Below are 10,080 nucleotides of genomic sequence, written 5' to 3' on the forward strand. Positions count from 1 at the left end.
ATAGGTGCTCCAAGAAGACTAGGGTTTATGAAAAACAGTGGTTTACTGTTTTATAATTTTCAAAAACAACTTTTAACAGTTGTTTTACTGTTTTTCAAATTCACACCCCCCCCCCTCCTTTATTACCCCCATCCACTCTCCTTGTATTAAACAGGCAAGAGTAAAATTTTTTCAATAATATATATCCTTACATAAACTTTACATTTTATAATAGTATTTCAAAAATGCAGCAGCTGATAATAACTTATCTGAAAGTCGTGATCTTACTTTTGTACAAAAGTTGGCACAGACGGAGAATACTCTTCAACATCCATAGATGAGGTCTTAATTGTTAATAATGCATCATAAAGCTTTTGTAAGTTTTCTGTACGCTAGTCTGTATTCTTAAAAAGAGTAAATTCAGCTTTTAACCACCTGATATTGTACTGTCAAGAAGGCACTATTGGTGATTCATTTTTCTTCAGCAACACATTTAGTTCCTCTGGTAGAGTTAAAATTTTTTCTGATAGATTGCTGGAAGTTGTCAATAATATTAACGTCATGAACACCAAAAAGTTGAGATGCCAACATTCCTGCAAAAGTTATCGTATCTCTGGATGGGGTTACTGCAGAGTTCTTTAGACAGCGTAATAAATTCATGACATCTGTATTTATTACGCTGTCTAAATGACATGAGTATCTCTCTATTTATGACATGAGTATCTGTACTCTCAAATTATCTATCAATTTTTTGCTAATTTCACTATTAACTAAAGAAAGTTTTCAAACATAAATTCTAAAACCGTGCCAGCGCTCAACAGAATTGCATCTTCTCTACTAAGATTGTCTATAGCAAGTTTAATGGGTTTCATTGCCTCTAGTAAACCTTTCAAGGCATCGAAGTCTACATTATTGACCTAATTTATATATCCCTTAAATTCTAACAAAGTTTCTTGAATTGCCGTCTCTGTCTTTATCAATGGCTCAAGCATTATTGGTATTGTCTTCCGACGATTTTTTACATCAAGATGAATTTCAATTTCTTTTCCAAGTAAACCCTTGACTTTTGATTGAAAAGCTTGATTTTGAACACTTGACACTTTGATGTATTTTATCTGTTTGCATGAGTTCTTAAGTAAATTATTGTAGTCAATATAATCTTAGCAATCATCATTTATAAATTCAAAATTGGTGCCTTCGTCAAAAGAATCATTTTCATTATTATCGTCATTATAGAGGGCGCTTAAATCTTCAATATCATGTTTTTTCGTATAAAAGGATGTCACATACTCCAAGATGTATACCATGATTAAGACAAAATTGACCAATAACATCTAAATTTGGAATACACTTCTTGTTTACAGATGCTCCATCCTGAGTAGATGCAACCAAATCTTTTTCCAAAGATATTCCAAGCACATTTAGATGTTGTTTCATTATTTCAACCATATCAAGCGCACTACATGAACCCAAAATTTAAATTAAACCTGTTTTATACGTGATATTGTCAATTTTATCATAATAACTCCAAAATATCTTCGTCCTCTTAGAGTAGTAACCTCATCGACAGTCATGCTAAACTTCACTTTATTTACTACTTTTAATTTCATGGTGTCAATCATTTTTTTTTTACTTTTTATCAAAACCTTTGTACAAAAGTTTCATTACATCACTCTTGTTAGCGGGGAGTTTAAATCTCAAGCTATTGACTGGCAAATATATTTATTTCTGGTTATATCTCGAACTGAAATACCATCCGTAGCCAAACAAGAAACAATATTTCGAAGCTTCTTTTGCGCAAAGAAGTCGCTAACAGTTTCTTGTCTCTTCTCGCTCGCTCTCTCATCTGTTAATATGATTAATTATGTTGCCTTATCTAAGCAAAGTACGTGACTTTTTAATTAATTTTTTAAGGTAGTTGTAGAATTTCTTGAGCATTTTATTAAATTGTTACAACGCTGACACTGTCCTTCCAACTCTTTTGTAATTGGATTTTTTCGTTTTGTTGCGTATATGCAGGCTGACATTGCTAATAATATGAATAGAAAGTAAGATTTAGTAGCCATTTTACCCACCGTTAAAAACTAATTTATACCTAGTAACTATGCATTTACTTTTAAGTCAATGTAAATAAGAAACTGGTGCTAGAAGCCCTATTTATAACTCTAAAGAAACTCTTAAGAATCCTTTAAGGAACTTTTAGTACTAAATTAGTAAAAAAGAACTACTAAAATAGAAAAAAATGAAAGCTACTGAACTAAAGTTACTTATTAAGGTTTTTTATTTCCTATAATTTCAATTAAAAACGCAGTAAAAAAAGTCATTTAAAAAACAGCTGTTTGCTGTTTTTGTTAAATAAAGTTTAAACCCACCTCAATTTGAGGGGGTTACACATTTTATATGGTCAAAATGTTTGAACGCTTAGAAATTGTAAAACAATACTTAAAATTTATCGATGAATATAAATTTAGTTAAGAATATCAAAAAAATTATTTCATCAACTTGTTGCTCTCACGTTTGGGGCAGGGAAGATAAAATTTTAGGCCTTTTTTCCTCGCAGCTTCAAATCATTGCAACTTTTTAAAAAGCATCATAACTTGGCATAAGTGTAAACATACAAATGATTGGATTTTGCTCCATGTTAGCTATCTCAAACATCAATAAATGCTGGATCCGTCACTCCCACAGGTCTCTTGTTTCTAAAGCAAATTTGCTTCAGAGTTCAGCGTTTAAACGCTGAAAATGTACAATAAATATTTATATACATATGAATTTTCAGCCAGACAAATATCTCAAGAAAATATGCAAAAAAATAATTTTTAAATGTACTTTTAAGGTTCAGAGTTTGCAGTTAGGGATCGGATCAAAATTCAAATTATTGGAACGATTCAATAATGAGGAAACGACAAAGCAGTTGCAGTAGCTAGCTTAATGAATCCGCTCTTCTTCTTTTTTTAATGGTTCTTCACAAGAACATTCTATTTGCAGTAGTTTCTGAAGCTTCTCCAAGCTCATCAAATGCTCTACATTATCTTGAAAAAATTTTACTTCAAGCAAAGCAAAATTGAATTTTTTATTGCGAAATATTATTCTTAAAACAAAAAATACGTTTCTTGTTTGAGAAAATAAATATCCTACCCTGCAATTAATTTTTAAAAAACAAGAAATATGTTTCTTGTTTTGCGAAATACATTTCTTAAACTATGGTCAATAGATTTACAATTTTGCTGTGAGTTCTGATAAGTTGTTAGCATCTTTCAAAGTTTTTAAAAGTTTTGAAATTCATCGTATCAAAAAAATCTGAGGGAGTTTCATCCATAGTCATTTTTTCAAACTATGACCTGGAATATCAAAAACTAACCTGTAGTCTGGTGAAATATACAACTAAAAACCTAGTGGCTGGTCTTTATCAACAAAAAATTCTTTCAGAAGGATTTCAGCTTTGATTCTACCCGTTTTTACATATTTTTGGACCTCCCTTTGTTTTTGAATACAGAACTTTTTGCCATTGTTATGTTATTGTGGTCAAAAGCTAACGCCGGCACCAAACGTTTCTATGGTTTTACCATGGTTTGAATTTTACCTCTGCGGCAGGCACAATATACATCTGCCAATAGCCGAGATAGCATCAATACGTTGGCCCAACGTTGTTATAAAGTCGAAAACATCGGATAATATACCGATAACACGCCAACGTTGGTTCAATGTCGACCTACTTTTATTTTAGGTTAGATATTGATCAAAAAGCCATCATCAAAACTCCGGCTTCTAAACAACCCCATTTGTTACTCGATTAAACGGACTCAGATGCCGATTATGAACCATCAACGATTATTTGTGGGCAAGGTATTAACAATATGCAAGAAAGTAGGTATAAACATGCTCCAATGTATGATTGAGGGTAAAAAAATTATAATTGCACGCCCTCAGGAAGTATTGGAGGCCATTATTGCGGCAATTTTAAAACGATCGTTCCAACATTGGAATTTAAATGAACAAAGATTAATATTTAGAACTCTGATGGAGGAGAACATTCCAAGAACAATTCAAGAAAATACTTAAATTTTTGTTGTTGTTGTTGTTGTTGTTGTTGTTGTTGTTGTTGCTTTGTTTTTAAATACTTTTACCTATACTTTAATTATTGGGTGTTTAAAAGAATTATTATTAAAACAACGTCGGCTAATAACGTTTTGCAAACGTCAAATCTTCATTTAAAATTAAAAAGGCGGTCTTTTATAATATGGTTTTATATCATATAAATTATATCATATCACAAATATTGTACATACTATTAACTTTTTTTTTTGCATATTATACATATATTTATATAAATTTTCTCATAAGATATTTAAAAATATTGCTTGGTTTATAAAATTAATTATTAATAATTTATTAATAGTAAGAATACTATTTATATTTCAGAAGTATTTATATTTCTAGAAATGTTTTAGCATATTTAAATAAGCAGAGTTCTTCTCATGTTGTTCCATTGTCTAGATTATGTAATTCTCTGTGAGTGTATATATATATATATATATATATATATATATATATATATATATATATATATATGTATATATACATATATATATATATGTATATATATATATATATATATATATATATACATATATATATATATACATATATATATATATATATATATATATATATATATATATATATATATATATATATATATATATATATATATATATATATATATATATATATATATATATATATATATATATATCAGTGTTTGGAAGAAAGCGTTACAAAAGGAATGGATTCCTTGAACTATTTCTTTTTTTGAGAAAACGAAGCTAGGAACTGGTTCCTTTTAAAATAATGAACGAGAAAAGAGAACGAATTCTTATTTTGGAAAAACGTGAACAAAAAGTAATAGTTCCTAAAAACTTTTTAAATTTGGATTTCGCTAAAGTTGTTTTTACGGTTCAAAAGCAAAAAGCGTTGTATTTAGATCAAATCAAATCTAAGTTTGGTTTCAGTTTGCCATCAGCCGAAACTACTAATTTTTAAACTATATCGATTGTCGGTTAGTTCGGAATTAGTTCATATTTAGTCGGCCATACATACTAAATTTTAAACTATTATGGTTACCAATATAGTTTTAAAGTTAGTACATGTAGACTGATTTTTATAAAAAAGAATTAAACTTAGACAATAAATCTAATTTTGAAAAGAACCACGCCGCGTTCTTGCTTTTTCTAAAACTACGTTTTTATAAATGTGTGTTGTATAAACATATATATATATATATATATATATATATATATATATATATATATATATATATATATATATATATATATATATATATATATATATATATATATATATATATATATAAGTAGGGGAGGCCGGGGCTAGTTGGCTCGGTTTTTACTATATGAGCTCTGTAGCCTTAACGGTACATTTTTTTTAAAATATTAAAGTGTAGTCTTAAAAAGTATGGATTAGGGTAACTTATAAAATTTGCATTCATTTACAAAAAAAAAAATTCTTTGGGCCTTTCCGAGCCCTCAAAAAAAAAAAAAATTTACCCCACCACGGGGTAAGTTGGCGCAAACTTTAAAAATGATTATTAATGCACTATTAAGTGCAAAATTAATAGAAATTTTTTTTACTATTAATTTTTCAACAATTTTATCCCAAAATTTAATACTACTTTTAGCTGGTACCAAATATTAGTCCGTATAAAAGCCAAACAGTAGCCCACTTTTTATCCGTGAAAAAAAAACTAAAAAAATTTTTTTTTTAATTTTTTTGTAAGAATTTAATTTTTTCAATATTGTTAAAAATTAAAAATAAAAAAAAAATAGATTTATAAAAATATATATTTTTTTCCATAGTAAATGCTATGAGCCAACTTACTCCGTGAAAAATTTGTCAACTTACCCCGAAAGCTTTTTTTTAAATAAACAGTCTATAGATCCTAAAAAACGGCAGCTTTGAGAAAAAAGTCTGATTGGATATAGTAAACCAATTGTGACTGGAACTTTTAAATTTAATTTTTTTTTTTCATACGACTAACTATTTTCTTTGTAAAGTAAAAAGGAAGCGATGTTCTAAAAGTTACGTTTTTGTCCAAAAAATGCATAAATCTAAATATCTCCCATGCGCATGCGCAAATTCTGACAATACTACAGTGAATGATGAAATGGTCAATAAGGACGTTTCTGTGTAATTTTTGTCACTTTTTGATGAAAGGCTCTGAAGATAAACGCAGTTCGTTAACTTACCCCTGTGGCCAACTAGCCACAGTCTCCCCTATATATATATATATATATATATATAGTCTCCCCTATATATATATATATATATATATATATATATATATATATATATATATATATATATATATATATATATATATATATATATATATATATATATATATATATATATATATATATATATATATATATATATATATATATATGTAAGCCTTTGTGATGAACCTATTGAAGGAGAAACAAGTTGTAGAATAAAAAAGGTAGATAAGTGTTTTTAGTAATTTAAGAATTTCAATATTCGCTTTGTCAACATTTAAACGATGTTGGAACAACATTAAGAAGACGTTAGGCAAGCAATATTTAAATTGTCATACCAACGATAAAGTGACGTTAATCTGATGTTTGGGAATACGTTTTAACAATGTTTAAACGATAGTTGGGTTCGACGTCGGCCCGATTATCAAGTTGGCGCTTTCCAACGACGGTTTGCGACGATCGGCCGATCAAACTCACGATGTCGTTTCAATGTTGGCCCAACGTATCTGTGCTATCTGGGAGTCTTGTTGATCTTAAAAGTGTAAATTAAAAATAATGCAATGTAGATAAAAAAAAGGTTTAAAATGACACTGCTAAAAACTTCTTACATTTGGTTTTTTTAATTTCATAACGGATTTGTGTTTTTATAATATCACCAGTTAATAAAAATAAAATTAATAAAAATGCGCACTATCGGTATAGATAAAAACCTTTATTTATTTATTTTATTTGCCGTATAATATTATTTACACTAAAATTTATAATATTATACAGCCAGGACTTCAAGAAGATCGTAATGACCTTTTCACGAAGCCCTTAACAAAACTCTATTTTCTTCTACAATAAAAACATATGTATACTATATAAGATAAATATATACCGAAAATATATAATCACTAAATATATCATAAATTTAATACTGTACATACTTCAGAAGTGAAACTCAAAATAAAACATAATCAATATGCAGTATAGCAACTGAATTTTTTTTTTTTAAATCAAAAAAAATCAAGAATATTTTTTGTTGAAAAAAAGATTTTTTTAATAGATTATTTGAAAAAGGAATAAGCCAATTCAGATAAAAAAAACAAAATTAGTTTGTACTATTTCATTCCAGAGAAAAAGTCCACGATAAGATATGCAAAACTGTGCTTGTTTATTATTGCAAAAAGGTTTTTCTAAAATGCTATTATTACGTAGGTTATATTTGTTTTGGGGTTTAATTTTGTAAGGGTTTACAAAAACATCGGGGACATAAGTTCTTTACATTTGTACATAAAACACAAAATATTAAATACATGTAGTTGATAAACATTTAAGGCGTCCGTTTCTTTAAAAAGCGGTTCAGAGTTCGAAAAACGATTTTTAAATTTATTATGCAAGTTGCGTGTTTCTCATACCGAAAAAGAGATTTTAGTTTAGTTTTATGTATACTTCTCCATATAATATTTGCATAATTGATATGACAGTGAATAAAAGAGTAATATAATTGTGCTAATTGCTTTTTGTTTAAAATATATTTAGATTTGTATAGAATTCCAATGTTTTTGAAACATTATTAGAAATATTATTGATGTGTGATTTCCAAGACTTTCTTCAATAAAAATTTTTGTTATTTTTCCTTTTTTTAGGATTACATTGTCAATAATAAGATCAGGCATATTTACAGGCAGTATCTGTTTTTTATAGTTTGGATAGAAAAGTACCCATTTTGTCTTTTCAATATTTAAAGCCTACTTTTTCTGAACCAATATGAAATTTTTTCAAGTTTATATTATTAAAAAGTATGTCTATATTTTCATGTGACTGAAACAACTTTGTGTCATCTGCAAAAATTATATTCTTTAAATTGGATGCTTTGTTAAGATTGTTTATAAATACAATAAAAAGAAGTGGTCCAAGTATGGATCCTTGTGGGACACCATATGTTATGTTCATTAATGTTTGAGGTTGGGAATCTTTGTTGAAAACAAATTACTTTTGGTTGGAGAGATAACTTTTGAACCTACTTAGAGTTTTACCTGCTATGCCATAACATTCAAGTTTTTTAAGCAAAATGTTATGATTGACCGTGTCAAAAGCTTTTGACAAGTCAATGAAAACACTATGTGTAAATTTTAGATTTTTAAAAGATTCGTTAATACAACGTGTTAATTGAAGAATAGCATGTTAGGTTGAGTTGTTTTTTTTAAAACCGAACTACACTCTGTTACATTATTCTTTATAATATTTTTGAAAAATTTGGAAGAACAGAAATAGGTCTGTAGTTTGTTATATTGATCGGGTATCCTGTCTTAAAAATAGGAATTATTTTTGCTATTTTCAGACAGTCTGGGAAAGAACTTTGTTTAATGGATGATTTAAATATTGTGTAAAGAATATCTTTCATAACGTCATAAGAGTCTATCACAATATTTCCATTTATATCGTCAGGTCCAACTGATTTAATTCTTTTTAACGATCTAAAAGCTATATCAAATTCCTCAAGCGTTAGGTTTGTAAAATGTAAAGAGATTGATTTTGAAGTTCATCTGTTAATTTATAATTTGGGATAAAAGGAATAAAAGGAATTTTGTTTAATAAATTTGCTCCTATAGTGGAAAAAAATTTGTTAAATTCAGTCGCAATTTCATTAGTATCTTTAGTTATTTTATTTTCAACTTTTATTGCAAGTGGAAGAGAGATTGAAATTACTTTTTGCTTTCCTATACCTTCTTTTATTAATTCCCAGACGCGTTTTAAGTTATGTTTGTGCTGAGTAAGCACAAACATAACTTAAAACGCGTCTGTGAAAAACGCGTAGAATAATAATTTTTTTTACATTTTTGCGGAGTTTTTCAAACAGATTTTGATAGGTTTTGCAATTTTGTTTATGTTTTCGGATTTTGTTTTTAAGTATTTATTATACAACTTTTGTTTTAGTTTTTTTAGTCCCTTAGTTATCCAAGGAGATAATATGTCTTTGACCTTGAGATTTATTTCACATATTGGAAAAATTAGCGTCATAGTTTTTAAAGAAAGTTTTAAAAAATGTGTTATAGATAATGTTTATGTTATTATTAAAGTTAATGTGATTCCAGTCCTACTGTAAAATTTGATCTTTTAATGATTTTAAGTTACAATGGTTAACAATTCGCTTTTTTATTGTCATTCTACCCTCGTTTTTTATTTGATAATCTGATTTAATACAAAAAACATAGGAAAATGATTAGAAACATCAGTTTTTATATTTCCTTTTTTTAAAGATTGGTTAAAATAGTCTGCGATTAATATATTATCAATTAAAGTCGACGAATGGTTTGTAATTCTAGTCGGTCTATCTATTATTGGTTTGTTTCCTATTTCAAATAAATTGTTATAAAATGTTTTTATGTTTTGGTTTTCGCTATACTCAAAACAATCCAAGTTGAAGTTAACCAAAATATAACTTTTTTTTCTCTTGACTAGTTTTTTCTATTAGATTGTATTTCAAAAATTCACCAAGATTTGCTGTTCTTCCAGTAGGAGGTCTATAGCAACAGCAGATTAAAATGTTTTTAGAATTTTTTTTTATGAGTTAAATTGTTAAGATCTCTTGATCCGTATTAGAAACACTCATGTCGCTTCTAACTTTTTGAAAATATTTTCTTTCAAATAAAAAAAGTACTCCTCCTCCGCGCCTATTATTGTTTTGCTCTAAAAAAATCTCTTTAAAACCTGGGAGAATAAGATTAGAATTGGATTCAAAATCTATTTTAGAACACCAAGTTTCGGTTACACTAATCACGTTAAGACAATTGTTGGTTTCTTAAATTAGGTTTTAAAA

Source organism: Hydra vulgaris, chromosome 12 (genome assembly GCF_038396675.1).
Source record: "Hydra vulgaris chromosome 12, alternate assembly HydraT2T_AEP".
Classification (NCBI taxonomy): domain Eukaryota; kingdom Metazoa; phylum Cnidaria; class Hydrozoa; order Anthoathecata; family Hydridae; genus Hydra; species Hydra vulgaris.